Consider the following 7,723-nt stretch of genomic DNA (forward strand, 5'->3'; position numbering starts at 1 on the left):
CTGCCTGATCTCCCTTAAATGCTCCTGCCTTGGCCACTGCCACTGCAGCTTAGTCCGGAAGGACATCTGGAAGGTCGTTTGGTTGTCCGGTCTAATTAGCATATTACACTTTTATTGGTATATATCCTTACACCTGGAACAAGGACTTGCATGTGGAATTTTGTATGTGTGGGATATTGAACAACTTTACAGGACACTGTCTGGAAAGTGCTTAAAGACTGAGAGACAGCATTTTACTTTTAAAATTGTATGTTTTATTTTTTCCAATTACAAGTATTAGAATAAACTGCTGAAAATATAAAAAAGGAAAAGCGAAAATAAACAAAGAAAAATCTACATTTATCCCAAGAGGAACTATAATTATCAATCCATTACAATCTAAAATTTTCATTTTATTACAGAATGTCCCCAAAGCTGAGAATGTAACATTAACTTTTTCACAGTTTGGCTTCTTTAGTAATTTAATAATATAATGTAAACATTTATGTATGTTAATATTATTGAAAACTATTAATTTTAATGAATGGATAGTTCATATGTTTGTACTCTTTTTTTCTAAAATGTCTAGTCATTAGGTATTTTGGCATCCTTTTCCCCAGTTTTTTCACTCCTTTCTTTGAAACTAATGCATGCCTATTTCATATATCCTAATACACAAATCTATTTATTTTCTTAGGGAATTTTCCTAGAAGCTGATTTTCAGTATATAAGCTTTCTCTGTACTTAGATTGTAAATTCCTAAATTTTCTTCAGAAAATTTTCTGCTGGTTTTATGTGACAATTTACCTAAACTATAACCCCTGTTATTCAATCAAACACTAATCTAGCTGGTGCTATTAGGGTATTTTGTAGATGTGGCTAATATCTATTTCAACAATCAGTTGACTTTAGGTAAAGAACATTACCACCATAATGTGGATGGACCTCATCCAATCAATTTCAAAAGCTTTAAGAGCAAAACTGGTTTTCCTGGGAAGAAGAAATTCCACAGCATCAGCTCCTGCTCAAAAGTTTCCAGCCTACAAGCCTTGATGGAAGTATTTTACACATTTTGTACTTATTCAGTCATATTCCATAATCGCATAAGCCAATTCCTTAAACTAAATGTCTCTATATATTTTCTGTTGTGTCCTCTTCTCTGGTAAAGCCCTGACTAACACAGATGGAGGTAATGAGAGTATTGAGGTACAGAGATATTTGACCCCATCCATGTACAAGAAGATCTTTCATATATTACAATCATATCAGTAAAGCAGTATTAATATTAATTGAGTATGGAATTTGATTCTTTAACTGGAGCTGAACCTGATAATAGTTTTTGTTAAAATCTCAGAACATGTCTCTCTTAATTAGTGTTAACCACATTGAACTTAATTCCTTAAGGAGGTTTTCTGCATGAATAGCAATGGATCAGGTGATTGGCCTTTGACTATAAGCCAAGATATAGACTTGTAAATGACCTTTGATCTGGATTAATGAATAGAACTGATAACTGGGGAAAGGTTCATATATCACATAAGAAAATTAGTTCTTATAGACATCACATTCAAAGCTTTTCCTTGAAATTTATGATTTTTATTTTTAATATAATTTCTATTCATTGTCAGAGAGGGTAGACTGCTTCACAATCAAGAGCACTATTAGTATCTATTAATTCTGTAGGCTTTCATCTTTGGATAAGTATTAGAATTTTCTTTTATGCTTAAATTTCTGCATTGGTTATTCTTGTTTTCAAAGTTATTATCATTTCTGAAATAAATTACTTTTGGTAATTGAATACAAGGATGCCATATCATCTTTTCTCATACACATATTCCAGAGAGCAGGCAGCTAAACTGAAGGAAAATGAAAGGTAAGAACGCCTCCTTTATAACAATGTAGACTATCAGGTTTTCTTTGCCGAAAATGCAATTCTAATATTTCATCTAGCGGGATTGTTATTTTATTCAAGAGATGCACTTCTTAACAGCAGTCGTATCTTTCCCCTTAGGCTCATTAGAATGGAGGTCACGCTGTTCTGATGGTGCCCGGCTGAATCTAACAGGAACTGACTGAAGGTAGGAAAACAGTCTTACAACATTATTGTTTAGCTTTTGCTGATGATACAGTTTGCCTAGCACACCATGCAGTGTAAAATTTTTCTATCAAGGCTTTTTAATGCTTTCTCTAAAATCAGCACACAGGGTGCTTTAAAGGTCAAATGAGTAGACAAATTTATTCTGCATAATTATAAATATATATAGAACTCTCTGGAGGACGCCTGGTGTTTGAACTACCTTTAATTGCTCTTTTCCCAAACTTGCAGTGATTGTTTATATTTGTCATTTGTATTCACATAATAGTCATCATTAACATCTCTCCACTAATTAGAACCTGAAGAAAAGTTTAGAGTGCCATAAATCCTATCCACTCTGTTTAGGTACTCGGGGTAGATCCCAAGAAAGGTCAAACAACTAGGCTGAGCACAAGAGAGATGTGGGTAACCTACCTACTGTTTTATTATTTGCATGGCTACCCTATCATCATACAGCAACAAGTTATAAAGTTTCACATGTGTTAGTAGAGTGGAAGGGATACATGGATTAGTCCAAACTCATCTATAATAATAAAAGCATAATATGCAAATAAACTGAATGGCCAAACAGCAGACGACTGTCTGGATGACCTTCCGGACGACCGTATGGACAAAGCTAGGGCTGCGAGGGCCAGCCAACGTGACCGGGGCTTCGAGGCAGCAGTGGAGGCAGCGGGGGCTTGCACGAATTTCATGCGTTGGGCCTCTAGTAAATATAAACTCCATCGTGTTGGAAATCAACTCTCTTTAATCTGATTATTCTTGAGCATTATACAAGTCATGGGGGTGAGTGGAGGTAGGCAAAGTTGGGGGGGGAATGGGGACCACTACAATAATGTCAACATTAAACATTTTTAATAGCCCTGGCCTGCATAGCCCAGTGGATAGAGCACTGGTCTCTGCACTGGAGGGTCTCTGGTTCAATTCCCAGACAAAGGCATGCACCTTGGTTTGCAGGTTTGATACCTACCCCCTATTGGGGCACATGTGGGAGACAACCTATAAATATGTCTCTCTATTATTGATATTTCTCTCCTCCTCCTTCTTCTCCTCCCCTCCTTCCCTCCCTCCATTCCTCCCTCCCTCCCTCCCTCCCTCCCTCCATTCTCCTCTTAAAAAAAAAAATCCTCAATTCTCCAGTGAGGATTAAAAAATATTAATAAAATAAAAAAGTCATTATTTAAAATGACTCTGGCTTCCATCTTGTGTTTAAGAAAGCTGTTTTTAAGTGACAGTGATAAAACTTTTCATAGAATCTGAATGTGTATATTCTCTATGTTGATTGCCTATCATATTTATGTATTGAAATAATTACTTTATTTAATCAGCTATAAAAATATAAAGAAATTGCTACAAAGTCAAAATAACAATTCTTTCTTTTTAGAGAGGATTTGGACCCAGAAGCTTTTTGTTCTCACAAAGAGAAGTGAAAGATAGACATCAATTTAGGTATTTGATGCCAATACATCACTTTTTATCAGATCAATTACCCCAGCTATCTAGGGATATTTTATATTCATTTAGCTTAGAAGGTATTTATTAAGTTACATCTGAAAATTGATTCTTTAAAGGGAATTAAGCAGTTATAGGGGCTCTTTTTGTTCAATTCCTATAATATTTATTCAAGTAGTTTCCACAGGTGACTTGGAATTAGTTGCTCCAAGCTGCCACTGCCCCATCATATCTTCGTAAAATGTACGATAAGTTCAACTCCCTAATTTAAAACTCTGAATGGCTGAACATTGCCAAAAGGGCCAAGTAAAAATCCGCAGCTGGAATTTAAGCACCCACCCCTCCAGTTCTGGCTCTTCTTTAATTACCTGTACCTCTGACAGCTGCACAAGGGGAATTTCCTGCCACACTTAGATCAGTCCCCTCATTCTCCCACCTGCCAACATTTCTCTTCCCCATTTAAATGCTAGTCATAAATAAGAACTTATGTGAGCTTCACTTATTACTTAAAATGCTATTAATATTTGTAGTCTCAATTATCTCTTTACCTCTACTACCACCTATAGTATACCCTTCATTTGTGCATTCACTTATGTACTGTCTTCTCATCATGGGATTGTTTGATATTTCCATGTTTTGTCTCTCCAGTGAAAAAAATAACCTCTCATTTGACTGAGTTCTTTTTGTCCATCTTTGATTTTTTTTAAATAAAACCTAGGCATTAGCCTACTGACCTTAAAAAAATCAATTCTGCATCAGTGGTGTTCCTAGAAGTACACCAACTATTCTTTTCTACCCCTAATAAATGTGATCCTAAGTCAGCGGTCTTACCATGTACAGGAAGCCCACGAACTACCAGCTTCGATGCTACCTCCACTGTGACCAGGTTGTCCCTGGTCTCCATGTTAGGACAGATTTATCCTTTGCCCATGGGGCTTTCCACAGGCAAAGTACCTGTTTGCATTCATTGAGCCATACTCAGATTTTCTCAAAAATATGGGCAACTGAACAAAAAGCAGCTAAATGCTTTGAATTTAGTATTGAAAGTACCATGCAATTGAGTTGTTTTCCGGCTAATTCTAAAGGACGTGTTATTCCCGTTGATCTTTTCCTGTAGGGTACATGATCTTAAAAACTGAGAATAGACATGTTTTCCCTTGTGTTCCTATTAGAACAGAAGTTATTCTACATCATGTCATGATTCTTCTGAAGGACTGTTCCTTGCTAAAACTTCAGATCTCTTCACTGTATTTCTAAATATATTTTTGCATTTGTGATTGGCATTACATACCAGTGATGTGGTTATTAATTACATTAATACAGAGGTTCTAATTAAATTATATTTCAGGACCTATAAAACATAGTATAGAAATATTTGACATGCGATTACTAAATACTAAGATCATTGATTAAAAATAATCAAGAACAATATATGTAATTATCTTTATCATTATGAGCAATTAAACCACTTCTAGTAATATTTCCTTGAGATGAAAAATCTGCCTTAGAAAAATACCACCAAGAAAATTTATAAATTAGATTAATTTAGCATAGATTTACACCTTATATTGTTTGGCAAAATTATATAAACAAAATATTTTAAAATATCATGTACATAATTTCTGAATACTCATAAACTATACATGAATTTTTATTTTTAAAATTATTGAAACCATAAAGCAAAGCAGAAGATTAACTTTGAAATACAATTTATTAGTTTTAAAGAGGGTTTATACACTGAGTGGCCAGATTATTATGACCACCTGATGTTTGTAGGCAAATTAGCTAAAGTTGCTAGAGGGCCAGACCATTATAAATAGGGAAGCAGGTTGTTTACCACAACAATAGAAGTGATTTTTTTCTGAAGATATGGGTAAACAACATGATGTAACAGCCTTTGAATGTGGAATATGAATATATATATGGTGGCACTTTCATTTCTACCATGGGCAATCTTTAAGAGAATCTTGGGTTATATTGGGACTCTCTCAAAACAGTTCGAGAACCCAGCAGAAGTAGAAGTGAGGGGAAGTCTGCTTATTTAGAGACGGGGAGGATTATAAAGCTCATGGAAACTACAATGTGATGCGACAAAATCATCCTCAGACAACCTGATTCACCTCTTTTCACTCCTGAACCTAAAAATCTGTCCTTTGGGTTATGAGATATTGGGAGTTAGTGCAGGGCTTACCCTGCAAGTGTAAACCTCACATCCTTTGTTGGGGTGGTCATCCCATAACACCTTCATATAGTGATGCCTATTTCTTGACGAGAATTTAGAGAGTAAATTCCTAGTCAGATTAGTCATACAATTAAGTTCCATAGATGGTCATTTTCAGTTCAGTCTAGTTGCATTCCCACAACTACTCGTAAAGCAGACTATTCTGCTGGATTACACATCATTTTTGGGTGCAGCTGGGGTAAGAGGATGAGGTGCCATAGCTACCTGACAACAAATACGCTTGTTTACTCCCCTGAATTTCATGTTAGAAACAGCTGAATTACTTCTGTTCCTTTGTCCTTTCCAAAATTGCTTTTGTGGGAAAAGAGGGCAAGCATGAACTCTGGAGTCAGAAAGAATTCTTTTTGACTACTACAAGGTTTGCTATTTATTATCTAGGAGACACTTGTCAAGCAAGTACTTCCAATACTACTATGTGTCAGGCAAGACAGTCCACACTGGGATACAAGACTGACAAAGCAGCATTAATGTTCTATTATAATTCAAATCTCAAGAGAGAGGATGACATATATCAAGCATCAAGATGCTTAAAGGGGTAGGGGACTGATTTAATTTGAGAGGTGATGGAACACATTCTCAAGGAGGTAAGGTTTAACATTATCTCCATTTACATCCGAGAAAAAGCAGAGTTAACAAGCTTCGCCAGACCAAAAAGCTTGCCCAGAGTCGCTGCTTATAGCTCCAGAACGGGGATTTCCTGAACCTTGATTCCAAAACCCTGTTACCGTCTTTGATATGCCAAGGGGAGAAATAAAAAGGCAGGCCATCATGTGGATGTTTAGTAGTAAAGGGAAACTTCTGCCATGTGGACATGCGTCCAAGAGTCTGTAGTTACGGAGAGTTATAGGAGATTCATGAAAATCAAAGGGTAATGACTTTGAGAACTGCTGACGAATGTTCACCTCTTTCAGAAACATGCACATGTGCACATGTCCACACAGAGAACAATAAAGTTTCATGAGCAATTGGGTTTCATCATCCATCACTTGGAGTCGGTTTAAAGCTGCCCTGGGAAGGCTTGTTTAAGCAAAACTAGTATAGCATTAAATCCATCATCACTGTGACATCTATACTTATAGGGTCTCAAAATCCAGCAATTTCAGACTCAGAAATCACACTTATGACCATTCTTTCAGATAAGTTGAAGATGGACTATAAAATTGAAATGAAAATTGATGTTTTGAGCCATAAAATTTTAGCTTTCAGTTTTATTGGTTGCATATAGCCAAACTCACAAACTCTGGTTCATTCTTACAATGTTCTTTAAACTGAAATTGACTCTTAGAGACAGGCTTCATCTGTTACCATAGAAAATAATACTATTTTAAATAGCAAAATGCAGGTTCTGGAACATTCTGTTATACTTGGTGCTAATAAGAGAAGTATAGATTCTAATTTCTCACCTGAGATGTTAAGCCAGGTTCAGTGCTATACAAATATAAATTGTTTTCAAGATATATGTTTCATATGCTATTCTTAATAACTAGACTAAAAACAATTTCAAATAAAGTTATATGTTACTAGCACTAATATATATGTCTATACACACACACACACACACACACACACCTGCCATATAATTTTAAAATAAATAATGCATAACAGAATTTTACCAGAAATTACCATTGGTGTAGGATTAGGTAACGTTTTATGGAAGTGCAAATAGAGAATAGTGAGTTAATTAAAATGTTTTTGCATTATTAGGTAATGGCTTGTAATTCAAAACCTATAGGACCTATATATAACTGTTCTGTAAAAGAACAGCAACATGAAAGTCACAACTATATATCTTAGTCTCCCTTATATACATATATTGAGTCACCTGGGAAGTGAGAGAGAATCTCTAAAAATAATTAAAAGAACCACTGTGGCTAAATATCTTCACATAGACCAGTGGATATGTTTTTATAACTTTTCTAAACTGAATGCTTAAGTAAGGGGTGGTTCACAGTATG

This window comes from Myotis davidii, unplaced genomic scaffold (genome assembly GCF_000327345.1).
Source record: "Myotis davidii unplaced genomic scaffold, ASM32734v1 scaffold293, whole genome shotgun sequence".
In the NCBI taxonomy this organism is placed as follows: Eukaryota; Metazoa; Chordata; class Mammalia; order Chiroptera; family Vespertilionidae; genus Myotis; species Myotis davidii.